A 10,311-nucleotide genomic window follows, 5' to 3' on the forward strand; every position below is an offset into this window, starting at 1 on the left:
TGAATTCCTTGGGACCAGTAGCTGGCAGTCATGGGATAGAAAGGAGGTCTCCCTCTCTAACTTCCACTACCTGCTCAAGCTACAAAGAACAGTAAAACTTGAAAGCCTCACTCTGTTCACGTGCCAGAGCAAGGAGGGCTGAGAAGACTAGATCTCCCTCAATTGGGGGATATGGGTGCACATGTGGCCAGGCCATTCATACTGCACAGGCCTGTGCCTTTGCTGTGCTCATAGCCTTGAGTCCACAGCAGCACACAGACGACGAGTTGCACTGCGTTGAGTTCTCCTCAGATACGAAACGTGAATTTCAAACCTTCTTTGCTGTTAACTGTCTCCAAAAGCATCTCACATCAGTCAATAGCACACTCAAAGGAAGAAGTGAGCCCTGTCTTCCAGCTTGCAGACCAAAAAACAGAATAGCATCAACAGCAAAAAGAGACAGAAGAAAAGGGGAGGGAAGAAGCAGAGGAGAGAGAGGAGCTTGAAAGTGCAAGCCAGGTCAAAGTGGAGAGAAGAAAACAGGCTTAGCTGCCTGCTGCATTTAGAGTCATTGTTTTATCTGCTTGAGAATTTTATGCTGCTTTTCAAAACAAAAGAGGTTTTCCCAAGTGAGTTACAACCTGTGCCATAAAACATTTAAAAATAAAAACCAGTTTCTAAAAATGTTTAAACATGGCAGCATAAAACAACAGTATTAAACACTTTGTAGCTAGACCTTACCAAGATTCCACATACTGTAAAACCATTAAACAATATCACAATTTTCAACAGAGGGCAGTGACAATTCAAAAACCAACCCCTTTATTTTAATCAAAGGGAGAAGAAGAAAAAAGGTCTAGCTTGCTTAAAGTAGACTGGGAAGAGTTTAGCCATGGTCCCCAGCGAGCCTTTTGGCCTTTCTCACGAGCCAAAGGAACAAGTGCCCTGGTTCCTGTAGTCCTGGGGCAACAAAACTTTCTGCCTGGAAGCTACGCTGTCATGCATCCATTATTAACAGAGACAACAGTCTTCACTTTAATACGTATTGCAACCAGTAGATAGTCCTGTAGCTACCTGGAAACACAACTAAACCTTGGTCCTGATGTGGGTGTCAACATTCTCACACGAAGAGTCACATAGCTGCCTTACACTGAGACTGTTGGTCCTGTTCCATCTCAGTTTTGTTGAAGTGGCTCTTCAGATTCAGGTAGGGGTCCTTCCCCAGCCCTGCCTGGATATGTCATGCCAGGGATTGAACATGGGACCATCTGCATGCAAAGCAGCTGCTCTGCCACTGAGCTATGCCTCTTCTTCTTTGTGACCACTTGTGGCAAGAGGGGAACCTCTTGCATTCCCCTCTTCTGAGCAGGAGGAAGAAAGAGAAAGGGCTGTTATGGTGGGCATAAACTGGTTTCTGGGTCTAAAATATGGCAACTCGAGCACATACTGTGTGACATTGGTGTGGCTGGAGAGTCTTTGTCAGAGATAGGCAGGCAGGTGTCTGGATAACCATATGGATGCATAATAAAATCCCCCAGCAGCCCAGTCCTAGGAATATGTTAACTGTTTTGAAGCATATTTCCAGGCAAGTGTGCTCAGGATACATAAATATAATAAACATGATTAGGATTGATGCGTAAGCTATACAGCTTCACAAATAATACAGTGCTGAATCCTTTGTATGGCACTTTCAATATCAGCCGATGTGTGTACACATGCAGTTAGGAAGCCCAGCCAAGCAGAGTTCCCTCTCTGGTCCGCACACCAGAAGAATAAATGGTTTATAGGTGGTTTTAATGGCTGCCTTTGCAGCAGTCCTTTCTGTGACATCCTGAAGCTGTGAAGACTTCGTTTTCCTTTGTTTTGATTTTTTGCTTAAGGAGTTACACTGGCATCACCATTTCCACCCTAATCCGAACAATGCCCTTGGCTCTGCTGTTTAGCCATACAGAATCCTCTGCCAGAGAGGTTTTCCCTGGTAATATTCTCCGATTACAACAGCTTTGTGTCTAGCAGGGGGGAGAGAAGGACCTTAAATGTTATTAAACCTCATCAGCACTATGAAAAAAAAGGTAAGTGGTTCACCAGCAGCCCACATTTCCTTGACAATACCACAAGTCTTCCACAGGGCATAATCCTTTAAGCTTAGGAGTTTGGTCACTTTTGTTCTGATTATTACAGCTCAAAAGATTTGACACTGACACACATCCTCCAAACCACTTTCCAGCCTTTTGTTATGCCAACATGTTCTTGTGGAAACAGAATAATTGATTCTTATTGTGGCCTGTGTTTAGAGTTCTTAAAAACTCGCAGTGTACCCAATCCATTGTGACTTGATGAAGTCATCCTTTTGCAGAGTTAGTGTCCCATTAATCTATCAGCCCCCCCCCAGGACCCAACAACCAAAACAAAATAATCTTTCCATCTGGAGCACAAGGCAGATCTGCTAATTTACAGAAGATGGAATTTATGGGAGATGGATCTGTTAATGGACAGTAGCCAAGCTAGATGGAAACCCCACTACTAGTGTTAATGGCTTCTGATCGCTTGATGCCAAGGGCAAACCAAATGGCCTGACTGCTACATCATCACGACCTGCCTGTGAGCTTCTTTCCCATGATGTGTGGTTGGCAACTGATAAAGACTGAATGCTGAACTCTATGGACCTTTGATATAACCTTGCAAAGCAGGTCTTTGTGATACAGTTCAGCCATTGCATTTTCTTGCATGCTTATGGGAAGCATCCATGTACAAATGTACTGTGCGGATAATGTGCATGCTGCCGACTGGTGCCAGGAGGGTCCATGATCTGCAGGATACTGGAAGCAACTCCTGTGATTCAAACAACCCAGGAGAGAAAAATTGTTCCGTAGCCACAATAGCCATTTTTTCAAAGTGAGATTTCCCATCTTCATATACCATGACAGACCATGGTTCAGTGGTAGAGCACCTGTTTTGCATGCAGAAACTCCCAGGTTTGAACCTTGTCAGCACATCCAGGTAGGGCTGCGATGGATCCCTGCCTGAAACCATCCTGGAGAGACATTGCTGGTCAGTGTGGGCAATACTGAACTAGATGGAGCAATGGTCAGTCAGTATAAAACAATTATGGTTATTTATATTTTTTTAGTCACTTGTTATCAAAGACTCCAAGTGACTTACATTTAAGTCTATAAACAAAAATATGTTATACCATTAAAAATTCAAACAAAGCATTAATATTCTCAAGCAAAACATCTACAATTTGTACACGCACACACAATCCCCCCCAGGAATAGTCACAGGAAGCTTTGGCAGCACACTTAAACAGCTGAACAAAATCAGCTCAGTCCATCAAAAGCCTGAGTGGAAAGATAAGGCTTTTCCTTGTGATGAAAAAATGTCAGCAAAGGCACCAGGCAGACTTCGACAGGTGGAGAGAAAGCCACAACTGAAAAGGCCCTGAATAGACTTCCAGTGTTCCTTTCTTCCTCAGTGCTTTCAAAATAGCCAGAGCAGCTTGTTTTGCCATTGGGAAAGTCTTGAGAGTGCTTTTTTGCCAGGTTACTTCATGTTCACTCTCTGGCTGTCCTCAGAAGGCCAGGAACAATTAGCAAGTGAAGAAAGGGATATGGTGGTTTTATGTGATGGCTTTTGTATAACTGGAACAATTGTATAATTTGTTCTTCAGCCAATTAGCAAAAATATACATCTGAAGGATAAGTAAAATAAAGCAGCTGGCAAACTGAATAGAAAATGATGCACGTGAATTACAGCATGACCCTCAGACAAAGCCCTCTCTGCTTTCTAGGACTCCAGTTAAACCCAGATTCCTCAACAGTGCACCGTCAAAACAAACAGCAGCATTAAACCAGGCCACAGCATTTGATAAATTGAGAGGGATTTCCTCCCCAGCCCCTCCACCCTAAGTACAGAAAGCTCTCTGCAGCCGGTTTTCCTGTGTTCTGCATAGTCATCCATCTTCTCAGACGATGTTTGTTTTGTGTTTGCCAGCAAAACATATACAGTAATTTAGCTTTCCCATAATCTCCCAGCTATAATCCAGACAGATTTCTCCTGGATTTCTATTATCTAGATTTAGCAATATGTTGTTCACTGGGCAACTTAAATTGCTGCAAAGCCTTTAGTCCTCACAATAAACATATTCTGATGCCCCTGATAATGGAGACAGCGGATTGTTCTGGACATTAAGCGCATGTAAACTTGTATATTTGGAAGGGGCACAGGTTGAACAGCTGGGGCAAAGCCTGAATGGGGTCCACTAATTTCACTGCACAACAAAAGCACCATCTGATGTTTACATGAACCCATCATAATAATGAGGGGAATGAGATATAGAGGATCACCAGCAACAACTATATTTGCAAGGAGCTTTGGAGGACAACAAATATTTTCCTTATGATTTCAAAAAGATGGAATGGGAGATGTGTTGGGTGATTGCAGGATTACAACCAAGGCTACAGTCTAAACAATAGGAGTAACTCTCGTGGAACAAAGTGAGTCTTACATCCGAGTAAACCTGCATAGGATTGCACTGTAAAGCAGCTCTCTTCTGAGGCCCATTCCTTATTTTGCTTTTGCAAGTCTGCCACTGGGAATTTGATACGCTAAAGCAGGCAGAGAAGGGAGAAGCTGCTTCCAGGTGAACACAATCCTGAATTGTCTTCAGATGTAAAAGTCTGGGTCACTGCTTAAAAAACCATTTGCTTACCTTGTTTATTTTCATGCACGATGTGTCCTTCTGTGGCATAGTTTATTATTTTCCCCATTTTATGGAGACAGAACTGAGGTTGAGCTTGGGATAGCTCAGTCAGTAGAGTACGAGAGTCGTGGGTTCGAGCTCCACTGTTGTCAAAAGATTGCTGCATTGCAAGGTGTTGGACTAGATGACCCTTAGTGTCCCTTCCAATCCTACTATTCTATAAAATAATTACTTGTCAAAGACTATGCAGTAAGGAACCCTTATCCTGAGCTTTGCCTACTAAACTGACTGGCAGTGGCTTTCCAGGGTTTTAGGCAGGCATCTTTTCCCAGGCCTAACTGGAGAGCCCGGGGATTGAATCGGGGGCATTCTGTGTGGAAAAGAGATGCTCTGCCACTTAGCTACAGTCTTTCCTCACCTCCATAGTGAGACAACAGGTGAGCTGGGATAAGAATCTCTGTTTTCTGTTACCATGTTAACAAAAGGCACATTAGGAAGCTGCCACAACCCACACCAGAGTGGTGTACAGTGGTGCCTCAGGTTAGAACTTACCGTATTTTTCGCTCTATAAGGTGCACCTGACCATAAGGCGCACCTACTTTCTTTTTTGGGGGGGGGAATCAAGGGAAAAAAATATGTGGCTCTTGGGGGCTTTTGCGGGAGGTGGGGGAAATGAGAGAGCCTTGCTCTGTCCCTTCTCCCTTCTCCCGCAAAAGACAGGGACAGCCGCACGAAGCCTCCCCAGGGTAGCGGGATGAAGGTAATTCATTCTGGAGGTTCGTTCTTAACCTGAAACTGTTCTTAACCTGAAAAACAACTTTAGCTAATGGGGTCTCCTGCTGCCACCGCACTGCTGGAGCACGATTTCTGCTCTCATCCTGAAGCAAAGTTCTTAAACCAAGGTACTATTTCTGGGTTAGCGGAGTCTGTAACCTGAAGCGTCTGTAACCTGAAGCGTCTGTAACCTAAGGTACCACTGTACTAGTAAAGTGTGACATGCAGGAGCTACGGTAATCATGACAGCTCCCATAGTTAGGCCCCCCAAAGGGAACCAAAACCAGCAGGAAGTTGTGCTGCTCATCTAGAACCCCCAAAGAGCCGCAGTTTATTAGGGCCCGCTGCAATGACCGGTAACATGACCTGGCACAAGGTGCAGTCGTGGTGAGCCTGCTGAACTTGGCTGGGGAAACCTGGGCTCACTTGACGGAGTGATGTTGAGCCAGTCTTGCCTGAGCCTAGTCTTCTCCAGGGGGGAGAATAACGAGGATAAAGTGAGATAGCCTACTCTAACTCTTAGGTCAAGGGAGGAAGGGTAGGAAACAAATGTAAACAGCATTAAAGCACCATGTGGTTCACAGATTGCCATTTCACATGCTAATGAGACAAATTTTAAACTATTTCACAATGTTTTGGTTAGTCCTAATAAAGGTATTGCCCAGCTATGGATTTTGGACCAACACAGCTTTGTTCTTACGTACCAGTATGTCTGCTGTTGTTTTCAGAAAAAACATTTTGAATGTTAATGATGACATTTCTACAACACTTTTCCTGTGCTCAAAATAATGTTATGTTGGTACCTAACACATGGGAAAAGTGATGGCTGTGTTTGGCAATATAAAGTCCTGGAAGATATCCGTGTGGCAGGTCCTGGTGACCTAAAGGCAGGCAGAAGGTTCTGCAAGGAATCAAGAGAGTCACTCTCTACTGTGAGCAGCTAGATCTATAACTGAGCTAGAAAGTGTTCTGACTGCAGAGGCAGCAGAGCCAAACCAAAGTCAGCAGCTTTATATTTTTTTTATTTATTTGACACTTTTGTCATACGAGGAAGGAAACAATATGGAAAATAGTACAGTCAACAAGTGGACAACATCAGCAATACTTCTGCCAAATACAATCTGGTTAAATTATTATATTTATTATTTGGATTTATAGCCTGCCCATCAGTTCAAGCTCTCAAGGCAGGTTCAACAAAACCATTTAAATAACAATTAAAGGTTAAACCCCTAATTCAAGATTTCAGCAACACTACTGTTAAGTTGTGGGTGAACATATCAGACGACACAGCGATTCTTCCAAAGCAGCTCTTTATTTGTAAGCTGGACAGAACTGAACTGAAGAGCTCAGTCAGCCTGCTTATATAGAGCTCCAGAACAATATAACTGTTGCAACTTTCTAAAACTATCCAATCACTGAACGTCACTTTCGATCCTTCATTTGCATACAAACTATCCAATCACTGAACGTCACTTTCGATCCTTCATTTGCATAACTATCTACAGTATCCCCCTGCCGGCCCAGGGTGAGAACTTCAGTACATAACAACTACTTACTGCTACCATTACACTTATACGCCACCTTTTCTCCAAGGAGCGCAGGGTGGTGTCGATGGTTCTCCTGCTCTGCATTTTACCCTCATGACAACCCAGTGAGTAGCTGAGAGATGGGTTAAGCCCAAGGCTAACCAGTGAGATTCATGGCTGAGAAGGGGCTTGAAACAAAATAAACTAAAATAGAATCAAATAAAGTAAACTATGTCAAAATAGACATCCCACCATTTCCCGATGTACTTTACATTTACAATATTGAATGTTCTTATACTTATTACCTTACTCTTAATATATTTTCTAATACTTTCTCATAACATATCGTACCATTTCTCCTTATTTATTAATGTTTGATTTACACACGGGTCATTCAAACGCTGCCATAGATGTTACGTCGTTATTATATTTTTGTAGGTATTTCAAAAATATAATAATATCCCATTTTTGATTGAATAATTGTTTTGTATTTTCCCTTAATCTATTTGTTAATTGAGCCATTTCTGCATAGTCTAGTGACTTCTTCTGCCATTCCCTTACTGTTGGTACTTTCCCCCCTTTCCAATTTGATGCAATTGGTAGCCGGGCAGCGGCTGTCGCATATAAAAAGATTTCTCTTCTATTTTTCGGGATATCACTGCCTAGAATTCCAAGCAGAAATGCTTTATTTCTGTTTAGTTAGAAAGTACAAGTAAAGAGTACGCATAAGTACAAGTTTAAATGAATATTTAATGGTATAATTATTTAAGGTTATCATCATCATCATCATTACCTTCCATTTAAGATTGTGTATGATATCCATGGATTCCAATTAATAATAATAATAAAAGGGGGGGGGAGAGAGAAGGGGCTTGAAACCCTGGTCTCCAAGGTCCTCACCCAAAATCCTAAATATTACACCACACAGGTTTGACACTGCAAAGGGAGAAGGCAGCAAGCTTTTACGTCACTCATCCACCTCAAAGGCATAGGCAAAGAGGTGCCTCTTGACCTGGCGATGGAAAACAAAAAAGGATGCATCTGAAAGCAGCCCTGTTTAGGGAAGCTTTTAATGTTTAATAGACTATTGTATTTTAATATTCTGTTGGAAGCTGCCCAGAGTGGTTGGGGAAACCCAGCCAGATGGGCGGGGTATGTATGTATGAATAAATAAATAAATAAATATCTCAAAGGGGAAGAAGTTCCATAACCTGGGGGCCACCACAGAGAAGGCCCTCTCATAATAAAGGATGGGGAGTGGGAAGTTTATGGAAGAAAAAACTACAGTGCCCAGCATGGCCAACGGTCATGGGATGTCAGGAGTTGTAACCCAACAATATCTGGAGAGCACTTGGCTCCCACCCCTGCCGCACTGGCTAAACTGATATTGAAATAATATATGTTGGTAATGGAGATATAAGCGGCAAAATTAACTTATTGAGAGATACACCACCCCCTTTTGGAATTGCATTGCTCTGCCCCAGGCAGACTGCTAAACTACCGGTGCAGTTCATGCTCATACATTCCTAGGGCTGCTTCTGAAGTTATGCCTTCTGATCACGGAGGGCAGGGGTGAGGGCTGTACCAAAGGGAAATGGGTTGTAGCCAGCCTTGCAGGACTAAAGAGTGAGACAAAGTTGGTGATCGTTCAGTATATTTTACTAACTCAACCAAATTGGTTTCATAGATTGTGCAGCTGTCAGTATGGAGTTGCTTCCTTGCGCAGGCATAAAAACAATAGTAAGCTGGGTTTCTCTCCTTGTCTGAGAGTGTGCACTTATCAAATGCACTTTTTAGTTCTCCTGGCTTGAGTTCAGAGCAGCTCTCTTCTCTGGTTGCCAAAGACAGAGGGAGGGGAACCCAAATTTAGCTTGGCCTTCGTTATCTGTGGGGTGGCTAAATTTATCCTTAGGCTGGCTGCTCTGTCGAGCCAATTTCTCCTTGTCTAACCTGCTCTAAACTGTAGTGTGAGAAACTATACGCACACAAATCACCCTCCCCCCCTCAAAAAAAAATTCTTACTCGAGCAATGCAATACAAAATTGTTTAGCTGAATAAGTTTTCAGTTCATAGGTCTGATGTTGTCAGAGGCTTCAATGCTTAGTATATAGTTTAATAAGGCTCCCTTCCCCTTCGTAATTGTGCTTTCCAGTGCAAATTAAAAGGTATATAAAGGAATTTATTTGTATTTATTTATTCAAATAATTATTCAATGCTTAGTATATAGTTTAATAAGGCTCCCTTCCCCTTCGTAATTGTGCTTTCCAGTGCAAATTAAAAGGTATATAAAGGAATTTATTTGTATTTATTTATTCAAATAATTATTACCTGCTCTTCCTTGTTCACACAAGACCAGAGCAAGGGAAAACACTGAAATACAATAAAGCGATTATTTCATTTAAATACAATTTAGTATAAAATCAAGCAGCATACTAACAGCACAACTACATCAGTCAACTGAGGGGCACTACTTTAACCAAATGCTTGGGTGAATAGCCCTGTATTTACCTCCGTTAGCACTGGTACTGCTTGCATCTGAGAGGGGAGGGGGGCACTGCAGAATCAGGGTGGTGCCACTGCTGAGAGTGCCATTGCATTATATCTCAGAGAACTGTGGCACCATGAGGACACCCCCCCATGACCTCAAAGTCAGGGCAGGTATATAAGGGAGCAGGTGGTCTTTCAGGTATCTAGGTTCCAAGCCATGTAGGGCTTCTGCTGTCATAGCTAGCACTTTAAATCTGGCTCGATAATGTATTGGCAGCCAGTACTAAGCTGTCAAAACATGTGTTATATATTAAAGGTGAGCTGTCCCTACAGGCAGCGTCTGAATCTAAGGCAACTCCACACAGAGTGAATTGCAATAATCCAGCAATGAACTTACCAATCCATGAACTAGAGAAGCCAGACCACCCACAAGGGCCTTGGCCTGTTTGTGTGTCTGGTTCATCCTTCAAGGACTCAGTGTCTGGCAGCAGGTCAGGGCTAGGCATGGCAGAGGCCTTTCGCCATGTGCCCATCACCTGAGGAAGGTGCAGAGGGTGGCAACACAAGAATGGGCCTTTTCAGGGGTGGCTTCCCAGTTATGGAATGTTTCTTAAAGAGAGCTGCCCGGCACCATTATTAATAAATGTGACCACTATTTACAACATTATTAACAACTGTAATTGTTGTAACCCGCCCTGGGGCCTTAGGGTAGAGTAGTAACAGCAACAACAACAGCTTTTAGACACCAAAGACATTCCTGTCCTTTACTGAGGGATCCTCAAATCTGAATTTTAGTAGGGTGGGAAAGGATTTACACTTTTTTTGTTATTGCCCAATGAACAC

This window comes from Podarcis raffonei, chromosome 14 (assembly GCF_027172205.1).
Source record: "Podarcis raffonei isolate rPodRaf1 chromosome 14, rPodRaf1.pri, whole genome shotgun sequence".
In the NCBI taxonomy this organism is placed as follows: Eukaryota; Metazoa; Chordata; class Lepidosauria; order Squamata; family Lacertidae; genus Podarcis; species Podarcis raffonei.